General features: G+C 41.8%; 1 protein-coding gene across 2 annotated transcripts in view; it reads left to right on the plus strand.

Moving 5' to 3' along the window:
* The first annotated feature begins 5875 nt into the window (after nt 1-5875).
* The window catches only part of asap1 (ArfGAP with SH3 domain, ankyrin repeat and PH domain 1), a 168192-nt gene continuing 156589 nt past the window's right edge, over nt 5876-17478 (plus strand). The window contains exon 1 of one of the 2 annotated variants that reach the window (XM_062980026.1): nt 5876-6388. The gene's annotated coding sequence lies outside the window, so the exon portion shown is untranslated. The remainder of the gene's footprint in view (nt 6389-17478) is intronic. The other variant, XM_008108201.3, reaches the window with a different exon arrangement.

The following is a 17478-nucleotide window of genomic DNA, read 5'->3' on the forward strand; positions in this document are numbered from 1 at the left end:
AATGTTCTATGGGATGTGAGAATACAAGCCACTTGCTGGATCAAGCCAAAGGGCTATAGCCAATTCGGTGCCCTAATCCCTTTAGTGGCTCCTGGAAAGGTCACAAATGGAAGGCACAGTTGTGATAACCATTTTTAACATTTATGACTTTCAGAGATCCATTCCCTTTAAAGAAGGGGGTTCTCTTTTTAAGCATTCATGGATAATTCCCACTGATAAATCTGCCCAACTCATATTTTAAGATATCCATCTACAAGGCTGATTGTCATTCTGTGAACTAAACATGATCATATTTTAATCCCTTATTGGCAGAGACTAAAAAGAATGAACAACTAGAAAACCGGAAATAGAAAGGACAGTTTCTTTTAAAAAGCCAGCCAGATGGCATTGAGAGTTCCACTCCGGTTTTCTTACTGCACTGCAAACAAAACAACATTTCTCTTCAAAAGGGTGAATATTTGTACCCACTAAATATTCAACATTTTCCCTGCAAAAAGCAGGCGCCTTAATGTGAGAGGATTAGATACATTTTCATTCTGAGTAATTATGTTAACTATCCTGCTGTTTCCTTTGGCTTTTGTCTTTTCCGCTTCTGTTCCTGTACTGTTATGCTGCGTGGCTCTGCACAGTTGGACAGCTGCTGCAATCTGGTGACATTGGTTATAGCGTGTGTTGTTTTGAAAAGCACTGGGGCCCTGAAGCATGTCCTGTACAAACAGCAAAACACACACAACCAGCACCAATAAGAACAACCAGCTAGTGCATCCTCTTCCAGTATTCTAAGGGCAGTGTGATCCATGTTTGAAATGCTAAATAGGGGAGAGAAATCTTATGGTGTCTTTCCCTTTCTCCCATCATCCCCAGAGAACAATGAAATTTGGGAGAGATGTGTTCACTCCACATATCTGGATGGGTTTCAGGTTACAAAAGGTTGATGCATAACCATTACTATTTTTGAAATGATAAGTAAGGGAAATAAATCTTTAATCATGGGGTCTTCCCCTTCTTCTTTTCTCACCAGTTCTTGATGTTGTACCAGATCCTTTCCAAATCTCATCCTCCCCAGAGAACAATAAAATTTGGAAGGGATGTGGATTTACACACTCCACATATCTGGGTGGGTTTCAGGTTGCAGAAGGCTCAGTTGAAGCATCGTCATTGCCAACATAATAATAATAATAATAATAATAATAATAATAATAATAATAATAACAACAACAACAACTTTATTTTTATACCCCGCCCCATCTCCCCGAAGGGACTTGGGGCGGCTTACATGGGGCCTGGCCCAATAAAACAAACAAATAACAGTAACAAAGCAATAAAACAAACCTAGGATAACTGTTGAATTTTCCACCCTTGAGATTGGCACCTAGATGGTTTAGGTTGATAGATATTCCAGTCCAGCCCCATCTCTCCATCAACATCATCCTGCTGCAATCCCTTCTCACATATCTATTTCATCTTTTATACTGGGAATGCTATTACCAACCGAGACTGGAGATAAGAAAGGCATTCCACTTGGCTCTACTGATGTTCCCAATGAGGCAATTCACCAGAGACACCGTGGGTTCTTCCTAATGAGACCTAAGAGAACAAATAGCAATTGGAACATGCTTGTGCTCTCCATTCAAAATATCAGTTTGGGGTGATGGGATAGATTCCTCCTCTTAGCTCCAATCTCAACTTGGGAATGGCAGTGAGATCCTTCTGCCTATTGCTTGCTCTTATAATATGACACTCAAAGGAAATTCCCAAAGGGCAAAGCTTTGAGGAATGAGTACATCTTCAACAGGTCACTTACAGATCCTTAGGTGGCCAACTCTGGACTCTCAAAGGGTCAGATTAGGCCCATGAGCAATATGTGCCCCCCCTCCAGTAAATTATTTATTATCTATTCCGTCCTTCTCACCCGAAGGGACTCAGGGCAGCTCACAATCCGGCAGAATATGATGCCAATATACACTACAAAAGATTAAAACATGAACAATTAAAACAGTTAAACAGATTAACAATATACAATAAATAAATTTAAAACAGTTCAATGCAAAGTACTTGAGCCATTCATCCACAGAACCTTGTGCGTGAACCTAAATCCAGACCGTGTCAAAGCCAACAGAACTCATTCAATAAACGCTTGCTCACAGAGCCAGGTCTTCACTTTTTTCCTAAAACTCAAAAGGGATGGAGCCTGCTGGATATTGCTAAATCTGGGTGGAGTAGAAAATAATTTGGAGAGGATTAATCAGTAGAACATATTGATAATGATTTGACATGGGTCAAAAAACATGTGTTTTATTGGTCTGTTGTGTCAAGACATAGCCCACTGCAAAAATTTGGAAACTGGCTTGAAAAGACAACATGCTGAAAAAATAGGGTTTAAAAAAACAATTCTATTTGCTCTTAAACTATAAGGGTGTATACCTTTGAAGGAGATGGGTGCCATTCCTCTCCTTTGCCTCCATCACCACCCATCAACGTCAGTCTTGGCACAACCGGAACTGAGGTAACATCACTGTTGGTTCAAGCTTTTGTGTGAAAAACTGGTTTTCCATGGGTGGAAGCAGTGGAAGATAAGGGGACCTAAACCACCACATTTTAGGATGGGTCCTTGGAAACTGGAAAAAAGTGTCTTTTAGGGTTCTTGAATCTGAAAGGGGGTGAGGAAGGCTGCAACAGAGCTGGAAGAGACTGGTGGTTCTGGCATGGCACCAACAGAAGCAGACCTTGTCCTCTCCCAGGCATCAGCCACAGATCAGGAGGAAGAGGCTGAGGCTCTTCATCCTATCATGAGTCATAAATCAAAGCACAGGGGACAAAGGGTCAGGTAACAGCCCTGCTCCGCTTTAAATATAGGACTCTGCACTAATGAGGCCAGCTGGGCCAAATAGCTGCTGACTATAAATTATCTCAACCTAGACCTTATGTTGCTGCAGACAACAGCTCCAAAGCCTCCATCTGACATTGGCTGACATCTCTAGCTTTGTAGATCTCTAACCTTTGGTGTATACTTTTGGAGTAATCTCTCTGGCAACTCCCTTCTTAGCTCTGAATTCTGTTCATGATGGCCTCAGACTGCGTAGGGCCACCTCTCTACTTGTAAGCCCTAGGACTGTCACGATTTTTTTTCTAACAATTTCTTTTGACTGTAGATGTGCTCACATCTAGCCTTAAACAGGAAACCAGGGACTAAATATTGCTCACACATTAGTTTTTCCCACCCTTATTGTGTTTCCTTTCTCTATGACTTGTCAAACTCTGGTTATAGAATTAGGAAGCACATCCAGCTATATTCAGGAGATTTATGGGTGTTTGACCTTGGCACATCAGGTGGCAAATTGTTACACAATTCCTGTTCAAACCTTTGCAAAAGGCATTGGCTTTTTTCTCTCCCTCTGTTTGCCTTGACATCTGCAAGTGAAGACAATCTCTTCTCGATGTCCATCTATTTTGCTGAGGAACGGCTTTGCATTGGTTGCATCTCCTAGTAGATGCCAGGTATCAACGCTTTCATAATGACCCATTGGCTTATCCAGGTTTGATTCCTCCAAATCAAATTCCCACATCTGATATGTCATTACAGCTGGTCGGTTCCATCAATTGTTTAAGAGGTAAAGTGAAGAATTCAGAAATTTCTGATTAAAGAGCCTATAGATTTTTTTCCCCAAAAAACAAATTAGCAAACATTATTCTGTGCATCCAAACTTATATTATAGTTTTCACTCACCATGTTGCTTTTGAAATGAAATTCTGTTATAGACTCCTTAGATAACAAAAACGTGTAGGTAACTATGCAACTGCGTTACTTTAACATGTCAGAAGGAACTGAGCTATCCAAGGTGCTGATCCCCATCATCCCTCTCAGTATGTTCAGCACCTTGAATATGGCTCCCTTACATTTAGATTAAAACCTAAAACAGATTTATTGTCTTACTGACAAGAAAACCACCAACAGCCACCACCATGTTGCTTCCAAAAGCAGCTTTTGTTTTGTTTTGTTTTAGGGCTGTTGTTTTTTTGACACTGAAACATAAAGTGCCTCAAGCACCTTTCTCTTTCAGATCACCTGAAATATGATGCAGTCACCTTGCTCTGCCCAGTAGGAGCCCAGCCCTGCGGGTTTCTCAAGGTTGTTTGATGGATGGTAAAGAGTGGATACTGGCATTGAGAGGATGATCTAGCCAAGCTTGTCTTGCATTCTTACATTCTTGTTGAGGCTGACAAACCACATTCCTCCACATTGCACCAAAAGATTAATTGGCAATGTCCCAACTGTTTTTGAAAAAAGAATTGGCTGAAGTAAGGAAAAGAATTGCTAATTTGAAAGCTGTTGAAGAGGGTCTAGCTGCAGTTTCTGGATTGAGAGTGTGGATGGACTCCATGGCCTATGAGGCCCCTTCCAATATGTACAATTCTACGAGTCTTTCCTAAGGTTAAAGGTAAAGGTTTTCCCCTGACATTAAGTCCAGCCGTGTCCGACTCTGGGGGTTGGTGCTCATCTCCATTTCTAAGCCGAATAGCCAGCATTGTCCATAGATACCTCCAAGATCATGTGGCCGACATGACTGCATAGAGCGCCGTTACCTTACCACCAGAGCAGTACCTATTGATCTACTCACATTTGCATATTTTCGAACTGCTAGGTTGGCAGAAGCTGGGACTAACAGCGGGCGCTCACTCCGCTCCCCAGATTTGAATCTGCGACCTTTCAGTCCACAAGTTCAGCAGCTCAGCGCTTTAACACGCCGCACCACCAGGGGCTCCAAGTCTTTCCTATGATACTATAATTGCTGAAATGCTTTCAAATCTTTGTATTGTTATGTTTTCATGATCCTTTTTGTATTTGGTCCTAGGATTGTGAATTGGGGGTGGGGGGGCAACACAGGTCAGATGTTCATATGTGTATTTGAGCACTCTCCCCAGGGAATGAAAAACTATTTAATAGGGCAGCAGTTACATCAGAAAAATCACAGCATGAAAGGAGAATTGAGACTTTCCTCTCTTATTTGCATGCAGAGCCCACCTCCCGGCTGAATTTTGCTTTCTTAAAAGCTGGGCGGACAGTCATGAATATCTCAACATAAAGTAGAGCTTGAGAGTGGATTAGACTGCATTCCATCAAATAAATATAGTTAATGTGAGACTGACTGCAGATCTCCTGGTATAATGTCTGGTTTGATTTGTAGCTGTGCAACTCACTAGATTACTGTGGAGCAGTCGCTTCCTACAAACTTAATCAGGTTGCTGGGAGGATAAAAAAAAAATCAGGTTGTTGGGAGGATAAAAATGAGGCTCACGTTTTCCTCTCTGAATCCTTAGGAAGTGAATATTTAAAGAGAAGGGGGAGGGGGTAATGCACATTTTAAAATAGTGTCTGTTTTCTTTCTGGAACTCTTCTTACTCAACAGAGTGGGCCGCAATGATCATCAAATAAATCATCCACCGAGCCTCTGAAATTAATATTTCAGGCTGTGCAAATGAGATGCAAAAGCCTGCAAAGAGAAGCCACGGTGGGAGCGGGAGAATTATTAAATGGAAACAGAGCAAAAAGGAATCATTGACTGGGGAGGGGAGGGAGCAAGGTGAACGCAACAGAGCCAATAAATCATCCAGTGCTCCTTTTTCTGCTGCAAATCGGAGCAGCCTTGCAAGCCTGCCTGCCCAATGGAAAATATTAACTACAGAAAAATTGTCACCCTTTTAACCACAACTTTGCCAGGTAGAAGTGGGAGAACAATAGAGGAGTGGGAAACCTCTTCCAGATGCTTGGGGGAAGAAATGCTTCCTGACTGGTGACACAGGCGAGCGCATTGTGAAACCTTAGAGAGATCCAGTTACACAAAAGCATGTCTGGTTGAATTTCACGTCCAGCCCCAGAGCGGGGAAAGGGTTAACCAGAGAGGTTGCATGTTAACAGTGGAGATTATGGAATGTTTATCCAGCGTTCAGATTTCCTGTTCAAGTGTTTGGATTTCCTGAAATCTCTTCTATCAGCCCAAGGGGTGTCCAGTGAGTGGCCTTCTCTTCCCTGCCCCCAGCCCAGGAGTTTTTCTGCTCACATGGGTAGACTTTCCTTCCTGCTGCCTTCCTAATTGTATTTGTGTCTCCACACCAGTCAGGACTTTTATGGATGTGAGTCAAAACTTTGAAACTCCAGAAAACATCTGTGGAGCCCTGGATTTCGGAATACTTTTTTGTCATTCGAAACAAGCAAGGAAATATAATACAAACGCCCCAGGAAGCATCATCATTGTTGCAGTATGGTTTCTCTCTCTTCCTTTTTTCCAGCTGCCTTGAGGAAGGGAGTTGCAGCATTGAAAACAATGGAATGATGGCCTTCATTTTGGCGGGCATTTCTGGAATGGGAGTTCCAACTGGACAAGTCTTGGTGAGTTTTCAAAAATTGCTTTTTTGGTTGGTACATCAAAGGAAGAAAAAGCTGGCACCAACATTGCCTATCTTCCTCAAATCATTTGTTTGTACTTGCAAATTGGCAGCAATGAAACTGTTTTGCTACATTGATTTATTTGTACATTAACTGCCTGCAATTGCATGCTTTTTTATTGTAGAAAACTGATGTTTCACTCTGCAAATCTGAACTTGGTCCAATATTTCTGCTTTTAGGAGGAATGGGAGGAATTCCATTAATTTTTAAAAACTGCTTTTGTGAGCATTTTTTTTTACAGAGCTGGGTTTGCAAAAAAAGCCACATGTACAACCCCATTGCCTCGAGATTGGCAGAAAGCTAGTATTTAAATTGTGTGTGTTTGCATTCTCCAATTCAACCCACTAGATCATTATGGATGGATGTTATCTGCATTCTTCCAAGGCCTGTTGCGGATCAGCTCCAGTGTAGTTTTAGCACAATGCACATGCCATGTTTCTCTCTGTTGTCTTTTCAAATATTTCTGAGTTAGAGAGAAGACCTGGAGCGAATGCAAGGGGCCAAGAAGGGGTAAGATTCAGCCTTAGACTTTCCTGCTGAGAACTAGGCAGCAGGAAAAATGCAAAGGAAAAGAAATCATTCCGCTAATGGTGCAAAACTTTACATCAGACTCTTAAGGGGGAGATCTTACATTTTTCATAAAAGTATTATGAAATTAATCAATGAGCAATTTTCACTCACTCAACTTTCAAAGAGATTGGTTAAGAGCTGCTCTTAAGAATTGGGCATCTGCACCAAATGTTAAATATTTTATTCCATGCGGTTTCAAGTTAGGCTGTATTTTTGAAATGATATTAACACTGATTTTTCTGCATTTACATTTTCTGTAATTCACATGTGAAGCTCACAATAGCAAAAAGATAGGTCCAACTCAACATTTCCTTCCATTTCCCATCAATGGGAAAATTCCTGACCAAGGGCAAAGTCCTAGCTGCTTTGAGTCTCCTTTAAGGGTGGAAAGTGAGATATATTATTATTGTTATTATTATTATTATTAAAGTAAAGGTAAAGGTTTCCCCTGACATTAAGTCCAGTCGTGATCGACTCTGGGGGTTGGTGCTCATCTCGATTTCTAAGCCGAAGAGCTAGCATTGTCCAAAGACACCTCCAGGGCATGTGGCTGGCATGACTGCATGAAGCACCTTTACCTTCCTACAGAAGCGGTACCTATTGATCTACTCACATTTGCATGTTTTCGAACTGCTAGGTTGGCAAAAGCTGGGGCTAACAGCGGGCGCTCATTCTGCTCCCGGGATTTGAACCTGGCACCTTTTGGTCCGCAAGTTCAGCAGCTCAGCGCTTTAACACACTGTGCCACCAGGGGCCCCACATTTATTATTATTATTATTATTATTATTATTATTATTATTATTATTACATGTAAGCTGCCCTGAGTCCCTTTGGGGAGATGGCGATGGGGTATAGGAATAAAATAATAATAATAATAATAATAATAATAATAATAATAATAATAATAATTTTATTATGACACAGCAAACAAGATAGATATGCTGGATTTCATATCACAAAATCACAAGTCGAACACTTCCCATTATTATTATTATTATTATTATTATTATTATTATTATTATTATTATTTCTGTCTCACTTATGAACAGATGTGCCATTGCTGAACTTTATGAATGTCTCCCCATCCCTTCATTTCATTTTTTCTACAAAGTGGTATCTATTTGAGCTGGCTTTTGCTGGTCAAGACTCAGGCTGGATCTACACTGATCGTATAATGCAATTTCAAACTGCATTATGTGGTCAGTATATACACCCATATAATTCAGTTAACTGCATTGAACTGCATTATATGGTCTATAATTACCATATAATGTAGATCCGGTCTCAAGAGAAGTCTGCCAGTAGAATCATTTTGCAGTTGAATTGACTAATCTGTGCTCAAGGAACTTCAACCCCCCCCCCCCCCCAAAAAAAAAAATCCCTCAAAAAACAAAATAGCTCTAACAAACCAGATGATAGTCTCGAGGGTTACTTGCTATAGTTTTGCATATGCGTTCTGGCAGCAAAACAGAGGAATGTTGTTTCCAAATGTAAGCTATTTTCCTTCCTGCATCGATCTGCATCCATGCCATTCTTGTTGCTAATGTATTTCATGAAGGAAGTAAGGGTGGTCAGGCTTTTAGACATGGAAAACTGAAACTGATTTTTGAAATGTGGCCATTGCAGCTTTATCCAACATATGGATCTTTGCTCATGCGGTTAGATCTGCTGAAACTCTTTACAATGGATGTTCTTGGTGGATCAGGATGTGTTTATGTAATACAGCTGCCCCTACTCCCTTCCCCTACAATTTGGGCTTCAGTCAATGAGCCTCTATGATCCAATGAGAAATATTTGATTGGAATCCTTTTATGCTTAAGCAAATTCTCATAGTGAACCAATTGGACAATTTTGAGTACTAGAACAGTAACCGGATAGTCCATTTAATCGGGTTGAAGGGGGAGAAACCATTTCCCCCATTTTCACTGGATATTCTCTCTTTCCTCTTCCCATTTCGTAAACGAGGGTTGTTTCTGCGACAGAGACATGGGTGGGAGGAAATAATAGGAAAACATGGGGAAAAATTTCCTCCTTCAACTGATCCCGCCCCCAAAAATAGACTATCCTTCTCTGTCTCTTTTGGCCTCCATCCGGATAATGGAACACTACCCATTGTTTGATAAACAACCTCCATAATTCATCTCTTGTAGAAATAGACTTTTGTGTGGCATAAAGGTGCATTGTGCATTTAATCATGGATGTGCATTGTGCACATGTGCATTGCTGTGGATTGCCCATGCATATGCACATCTGATTGTACAACATTCACATTGCATGACTCCCATATACCGTATATACTCGAGTATAAGCTGACCCGAATATAAGCCGAGGCACTTAATTTTACCACAAAAAAACTGGGAAAACATTGACTCCAGTATAAGCCGAGGATGGTAAATTTCAGAAATAAAAATAGATACAGTAGAGTCTCACTTATCCAACACTCGCTTATCCAATGTTCTGGATTATCCAACGCATTTTTGTAGTCAATGTTTTCAATATATCGTGATATTTTCGTGCTAAATTCGTAAATACGGTAATTACTACATAGCATTACTGCATATTGAACTACTTTTTCTGTCAAATTTGTTGTATAACATGATGTTTTGGTGCTTAATTTGTAAAATCATAACCTAATTTGATGTTTAATAGGCTTTTCCATAATGCCTCCTTATTATCCAACATATTCGCTTATCCAATGTTTTGCCTGCCCGTTTATGTTGGATAAGTGAGACTCTACTGTACCAATAAAATTACATTAATTGAGGCATCAGTAGGTTAAATGTTTTTGAATATTTACATAAAGCTCAAATTTAAGATAAGACTGTCCAACTCTGATCAAATCACTATTTTCACATTCTTCAATGTAAACGTGCTTATGTAACCTTTTAATAATAACAGTGTAAAATAATACACCTAATAATAATAATAATAAATACAGGAAAATAATACATGTAATAATAAATAGAGTAAAATAATAAATGCAATAATTATAATAAGATCAGAGTGAAATAATAAATGTATTAATAAAAATAATAAAAATAGAGTAAAATAAATGTAATAGTAGCAACAATAATAGAGAAAAATAATAAATGTAATAATACCAATAATAATAGAGAAAAATAATAAATGTACTATATATTCTCGAGTATAAGCTGACCCAAATATAAGCCAACCAGGACCCTCACCCGAGTATAAGCCGAGGGGGGATTTTTCAGTATTAAAAAAGGGCTGAAAAACTAGGCTTATACTCAAGTATATACAGTAATTCCATAAGCATAAAGTTATGCTCTTGAAACAGAGGCCCCTTCTACACGGTTGTATAAAATCCACATTGAACTGGATTATATGGCACTGTGGACTCAGATAATCCAGTTTAAAGCAGATATTGTGAGTTATCTGCCTTGATATTCTGGGTTATATGACTGTGTGGCACGGCCCAGGCATGGCATCCCCATCCCACCTGTCTAGAGTCAGAGGCTGAGGTTTCTTTGCCATCTATCAATTAATCTGTAAACGTCTGAAGGTCACTTTTATCACCTAGTTGCTTTGGATCTCAAGTAATGTTCAATGGTATAGTCCAAACAGGCAGAGTTAGCATTAACACTCCCATTAAGCACTCTTAAGTCTTCGAATCAGAATGGGAGAATTAGCAAGCTGTCTATTTATTGAACTTTTTTGCTATTTTATTAAGATGGACAAAATAATAAATACAGTGACAAACAATCTCCTTTGAGAGGAAAATAGACTTTTCATAGTCTCAGCTATGTTAAATTTCACGAATGGCATTATACATCTTACAGTATATACTGTATTTCATTGTGGTTTTTACATGTATGGTATCATGCATCATACAAAGGTCACTTCAATGTAGGATCTTAGGCCCCTTCTACACTGCCATATATAATCCAGATGATCAAAGTAGATAATCCACATTACTTGCTTGAACCATGAGTCTACACTGCTATATAATCCAGTTCAAAGCAGATATTCCGAATTTTATATCACAGTGTACAAGGGGACTCAGACTTCATAGTATATTTATTTACAGTATTTATATTTATTTACAGTATTTATATTCCGCCCTTCTCACCCTGAAGGGGACTCAGGGCAGATTACAATGAACACATATATGGCAAACATTCAATGCCAACAGACAGACAACATTCAGTTTTAGACAGACACAGAGGCATTTTTTAACATCTTTCCAGCTTCACGATTCCGGCCACAGGGGGAGCTGTTGCTTCACCATCCATAGGTGGCTGTTCTTCCTCATTCTTTTCCTCATGAGCAGTTTTATGGTGTTGTAGATTAGTTAAATTAGCCTCCCGCATAAAGCGTACCTAAATTTTCCCTACCTGACAGATGCAACTGTCTTTCGGGGCTGCTAGGTCAACAGCAAGCCGGGGCTATTTTTATTTTTTTTAATGGTCGGAGGCTTAACCCGACCCGGGCTTTGAACTCATGAACTCTCAGTCAGTAGTGATTTATAGCAGCTGGTTACTAGCCAGCTGCGCCACAGCCCAGCCCCATTTTTCATGGGAACAAAAAATGCAACATTAAATTGGCAATTGGGTGAAATGTTTCCACACAAATGTGAGCTGCACATTTAATGTCTTTTTATGTTTCCAGGGTGTTCACTAGACTGGAGCATATGGAGGATATGCCCCAATATGGATGCTTATATGGAGTATCAATAAAAGATGCATAATACATAACAACTCCAACTCACATAATAGCTATAAAGTGGTAAAAAACCCTATTTTATCTTCATTTCGTAGAGGCAGGGCCGGCCCCACTAATGAGGCACCTGACGCCGCCGCCTCGGGCGCAGGCCCGGGGGGGCGCCGTCAGGCTGGGCGGGAGGCGGGGCACCGCCCTGACGGTGCCCCGCCTCCCGCCCAGTGCGCCCTGGCCCGTCTGGCCTGCTAGAAAAGGCCAGATGGGCGAGCGGGAGTAGCGTGGGAGGCGGGGCCAGCTCTGACGCCGCTCCCCCCCCCCCCGCCCAGCGTGCCTTGGCCCTGCCTCCCACGCAGCGTGGGAGGCGGGGCCAAGGCACGCTGGGCGGGGGGGGGAGCGGCGTCAGAGCTGGCCCCGCCTCCCACGCTACCCCCGCTCGCCCGTCTGGCCATTTCTAGCAGGCCAGAGTTCAGCGGAGGTTCCTCCAGGCCGCAATCGCGGCCTGGAGGAACCTCCGCTGAACTCTGGCCTGCTAGAAATGGCCAGACGGGCGAGCGGGGGTAGCGTGGGAGGCGGGGCCAGCTCTGGCCCCGCCCCCCCGCCCAGCGTGCCCTGGCCCCGCCTCCCACGCTGCGTGGGAGGCGGGGCCAGGGCACGCTGGGCGGGGGCGGGGCCAACTCTGGCCCCGCCCCCCTCACTATTCGCCCTGGCCCCGCCTCCCACGCAGCGTGGGAGGCGGGGCCAGGGCACGCTGGGCGGGGCCAGGGCGCCGGTGGCGGGGGCGCTTTTCAGCACCCCCGCTTCACATCAAAAAATATCTCCGGCCGGCCCTGCGTAGAGGCCAAAACATATTGAATATGGAAGACCTGTGACTGAATCTCTGGGTTTATTATTTTTCATCCCCAGTCCCCCGCATGGTCAAGCACAAGAGTGCCCTTTGTTTGCAGTACCAGCTCATAGGAAATGTGGGAGTTGAAGTCCAAAATACCTGGAGGACCAAAGGTTGAGAACCACTGCTTTAGACCAGACATTCTCTAACTTTGTTCCACTTCAGTTCCCAGAATTCCTGACTCTTGGCCAATCTGACAGGGACTTTTGGGAGTTGAAGTCCAAAACACTTTGAAGACTCAGTTATGAGATTGCTGCTCTCCTCTTGTATTGTTTTTAGTCTTGCTCAGATGAAGAGGCTAATGGAGTTTCAAATGCTTGCATGGTGTATTTTCTGCCCTTTGGTTGATCAAAAACGGTATCACTCTTTTGTGGATTTAGGCATTCCCCACCAATATCACACATGCTTTTTGCAGGATCTTTAGAACATTCACAGACAGAATAGCTCCATGTGTTTCATTCATTCATTCCTCTGGTTCCCATTGACAGGAACCTTATTTGGGAAATAACAGTTGCCACTGAAAAACCCAGTGAAACCCCAGCATCTGTTTGGTGGAGCTGTGATTTTCCTGGGAGATCCATTATTGCCAGTGAGAGAATCTCTGGAGTTCATCTGATGCTTTTTGATCCAAATATCTGGCAAGAGAAACCCTCTTCAAGAGCCATTGCCAAGGCCTTCTGGTTTTGATTAGGCTGAATATACTGTGGGAATAGGCTTTCTGGTGGTATTTTGGTATTTCCTTTGGGTCACACCCTACCCTAGCAAAGAGCAGACTTTGCTATTTGATTTGTTGCATGTAAATTCTTTGCCATAAATACAATAACTTTTTCCAGGAAAATTAGATAGCTACAGATGCCTCACTGGAAAGAAGACACATTTCAAGATACTTAAAAATTGTTTTTTATTGGAAAGCTTAATGCATTTCATCCTGCTTGTATACTTAAACCAGTCTTTAGTAGGCAACTACACCTACACTATAGAATTAATGCAGTTTGAACCTTCTTTAACTGCTATGGTTCAAAGCCGTGTAATCATGGGATTTGCAATTTGGAAATCTACAATTCCCATAATTCCATGGCTTCGAAGCATGGCGGTTAAGGTAGTGTCAAACTGTAGGGTCATTCTGGCCTTAGAGACAGACGTTGGAAATTTCTGAACTAAGAACTCTTGAACCATTTATTAAGTGGAAATCAGATTGAAATGAAATTTGTCCAATAAATGGCTTGTTTGTCCAACAAATGACTCAAGAGGTCCAGGAATGCTCTACAAAACGAAAACATCCATTGAATAGAGAAAGATCCAACTCAGCCCTTTGCTTGATGTTATACTACAGGAGCCTCCGGTGCCTCAGTGTGTTAAAGCGCTGAGCTGCTGAACTTGCAGACCGAAAGGTCCCAGGTTCAAATTCGGGGAGCAGAGTAAGCGCCCGCTGTAAACTCCAGCTTCTGCCAACCTAGCAGTTCAAAAACATGCAAATGTGAGTAGATCAATAGGGACTGCTCCGGCGGGAAGGTAATGGCGCTCCATGCAGTCATGCTGGCCACATGACCTTGGAGGTGTCTATGGACAACGCTGGCTCTTCGGCTTAGAAATGGAGATGAGCACTGTGCCGTCCGCCAGACAATAAAAAAAACTATAAAGCTGAAACGTGCCGTCCTTTATCCGGGCGAACTGCAAATCCCTATAAGCTGTCCTAAAAATATTGAACGACTGAGTCTGGAAAACTTCAAAAAAAAAGGATGTTTATTCATACAAAGTTGTAAACTTGGCACAGATCTTAAAGTTACAGAAAATGAAACAAATTTCTATAGGTTTTAGTTACAGAATTATCCCTGGTTCCAGAAGGCAAAGGTGATTATAAAACCACTACACCCTAATCACGCTGTCTATAATAGGAGAAACTCTTTCCTTCCCTATCTTTACAGCAAAGATTAGTTCTAGAAGCGACGGAATAACCTTGCTCCTCTAATTAGATTTTCTATTCCAGATCAGTATAATTCAATACTTATCTAATTTGGATAGGCTTAGATTGGCCTGGTTTTGAGGATGATTTGTCCCAGTTAGCTTTGCACAGCTGCAGCACGTTGGAAGACTATAGCCAAAATGAGGCTCCAAAATGGAGACTAGACCCTGGTTAAAAAAGGGCGGTCCTAAGACGTTGTACTCTTTGACCAATCATTGCAAAGAAGACTGCAGCCAGCTCTTGTAGACTCCAAGTCACTTTTCCTGGGCCTTTGCAGCCAGAGGCTGAAACAAAATGTAAAGGAGGGAAAACAAACAAACGACCAATAGGCAAGGCAAACCATCGTCCTGGGGGACGGAACAAGCACCAACTCCCAGAGTCAGACACGACTGGACTTAACATCAGGAGAAACCTTTACTTTTATCTATACTACAGACATTCCTACATTCCTCCACATTTCCAGTTCTGATTTTTGCATATTTGAGTATTCATGGATTCGATTTAAAATGTTATACCTAGGAATCTCTAGGCCCTCCAATGTGATTCTGGCCCCTTCTATACAACCATATAATCCAGATTATCAAAACAGATAACCCACATAATCCTTTTTGAACTGGATTATATGTGTCTACCCTGCCATATAATTTAGTTCAAAGCAGATAATCTGGTTTTTATACGATACTGTCCAAGGGGCCCTACTCAGCATTTTTTTTGTCCCATTCTGCTTTGTGTGAAAGACATTGGAACTGAAGGGTTTCCTAGTTAGTGCAGAAGGATCAACTCAAATAGGAGAGGGGGTTGCCATCAGAGAAACTCCTGCGAAGCGTGCCTTGTATGAGATGCATATCTCAATTACATTTCCTTTTAATAATTGAATGGGTCAGCAGGTGTCCTGCTTATCTTTGCCAAACGCAGTAACCCAATCCGTACCCAAGCCTTCTGTGAAGGGGAACAGGCACCCCGCTCCAACAGAGCATCCACAGAAAGCACATGTTCAATAACCACTCACCAAGTGGCTTGTCATGAGATGATGGAGCTGATGGTTAATTTTGTCCTCAGTGATGTCGGTAGGAAGTTATTTAGATTAATATCCGCCTTCAGGACAAGGGAAACCAAATAGTCAATCATCTAGCATGAGCTCATACCTGCCAACATTTCACAGAATAATGCTGGGACACATTTTGTCAATAAGAGAGTGCAGACAAGTTGGAAAATACTATTTATGAGGAAGAACATAGAAATTGGAGGGGCTGCAGAAATTTGCTTTTGCCAGAGCCTATTTTGGAAGGGCACCTCCTCACCTCCCTGCTCTTGAGTTGACGGTCAACTGTTTTTGCATTTTGAACTAAGAGTGCATCTACACTGTAGAATTAATGCAGGTTGATACCACTTTAACTATCATGACTTAATACAATGGAATTATAGGAGCTGTAGTTTGGTGAGGCACTGGCACTATTTGGCCCCTTCTATACTGCCATATAGAATTCAGATAATTCTGCTTTGAACTGGATTATATTGCTGTGCAGATTCATATATTCCAGTTCAAAGTAGATAAAGTGAATTATCTACTTTGGTCATCTGGATTACATGAGAGTGTAGAAGGAGCCTTGTCAGAGAAAGCTAAAGACCTTTCAAGACCACAACTACCAAAATTTCACAACATTGAGCCATGTAGTGTCAAAAATAGTGTCAAACTGCATTAATTCTCCATTGTCGAAGCACCCTCATCTTGGAGCCATTGTAAGTTCAGGGTTAATCAGAACTGTTCCTGCCAAATATGAAGACTTGTAGAGTATGTGAACCATATACGTAAGGAGGTCCTGTGTTCAAATGAACCTCTGAAAAGGCTGGCTTTACCATTTGGAAAAGTGAAGCAATTGCCTCAGGTAGCAAATCCTTCAGGGGCTGCAGTGGCCGGACCCCAGCTGTTCCCCTAATTCTTCTTTGGCTGCAGGACAAAACTGTGTGTAATCGGTCAAGCTCCCTTTAAACTATTTAAAATATGCTAACAATAGGAAAAGTCTTAAATTTGGGGAAAAATATTCAACACTTCTGCAAAGGAATATGAAGCAGCGGATAGGATATCCGATGATCTCATGCAATGAAAAGGGAGGAGGGTTTTTGTTTTTCAAATGAGCAGCTTTGGGTTTTCCAAAAAGCATAATAGAAGGATATGCCAAGAAAGATGTAGCTTTTGCATACCACACAGATGTTGCCAGGGTGGGAGATGGCAACCTTTGAAGAAGGAAATTCATGGGCTGATTTGAACCCAATTTGGATTGTGTTAATGATCCCAGAGACTACAAGACTGGATTATCATTTGATCCATTGTGGAATTTACAGCAAGAAGTACCCGAGTGAAAAGAAGTGACGGCACAGCAGCTGGTATGTGTTGGGCTCAGATCCATGTAACAACATCCACATGGCTTTTCACAAAATCAGAGTAGTTTTTGAGACAAACCAGAATGGGAGATCTGTAACGTCTAAAACTTGAACTTAAATCCACTGTGAATATGGATGCTCTATATCAAACAAAAACTAAACAAATCCACAGGGAATATGGCCATGTTCCAGAAGCGTTCTCTCCTGACGTTTCACCCACATCTATGGCAGGCATCCTCAGAAGTTGTGAGGTATGCCTGCCATAGATGTGGGCAAAATGTCAGGAGAGAATGCTTCTGGAACATGGCCATACAGCCTGGAAAATGCACAACAACTCAGTAATTCTGGCCATGAAAGCTTTCGACAACCCACAGGGAATATTTTAATGACATCAACTGGCCATTAAATTTATGTGAAATGTCCATATGCTAAGAGCAGAAATCTTGGAAGGCTAGGCCATCTGGTTAAATGGAGATAGGGATGATTGTCTTGGCAGTGTTCTGCTTCCAGGCCAGGTACACTTGATTCTCAAGACCTCAGAACAATGCAAAC

Source organism: Anolis carolinensis, chromosome 4 (assembly GCF_035594765.1).
Source record: "Anolis carolinensis isolate JA03-04 chromosome 4, rAnoCar3.1.pri, whole genome shotgun sequence".
Taxonomy (NCBI): Eukaryota; Metazoa; Chordata; class Lepidosauria; order Squamata; family Dactyloidae; genus Anolis; species Anolis carolinensis.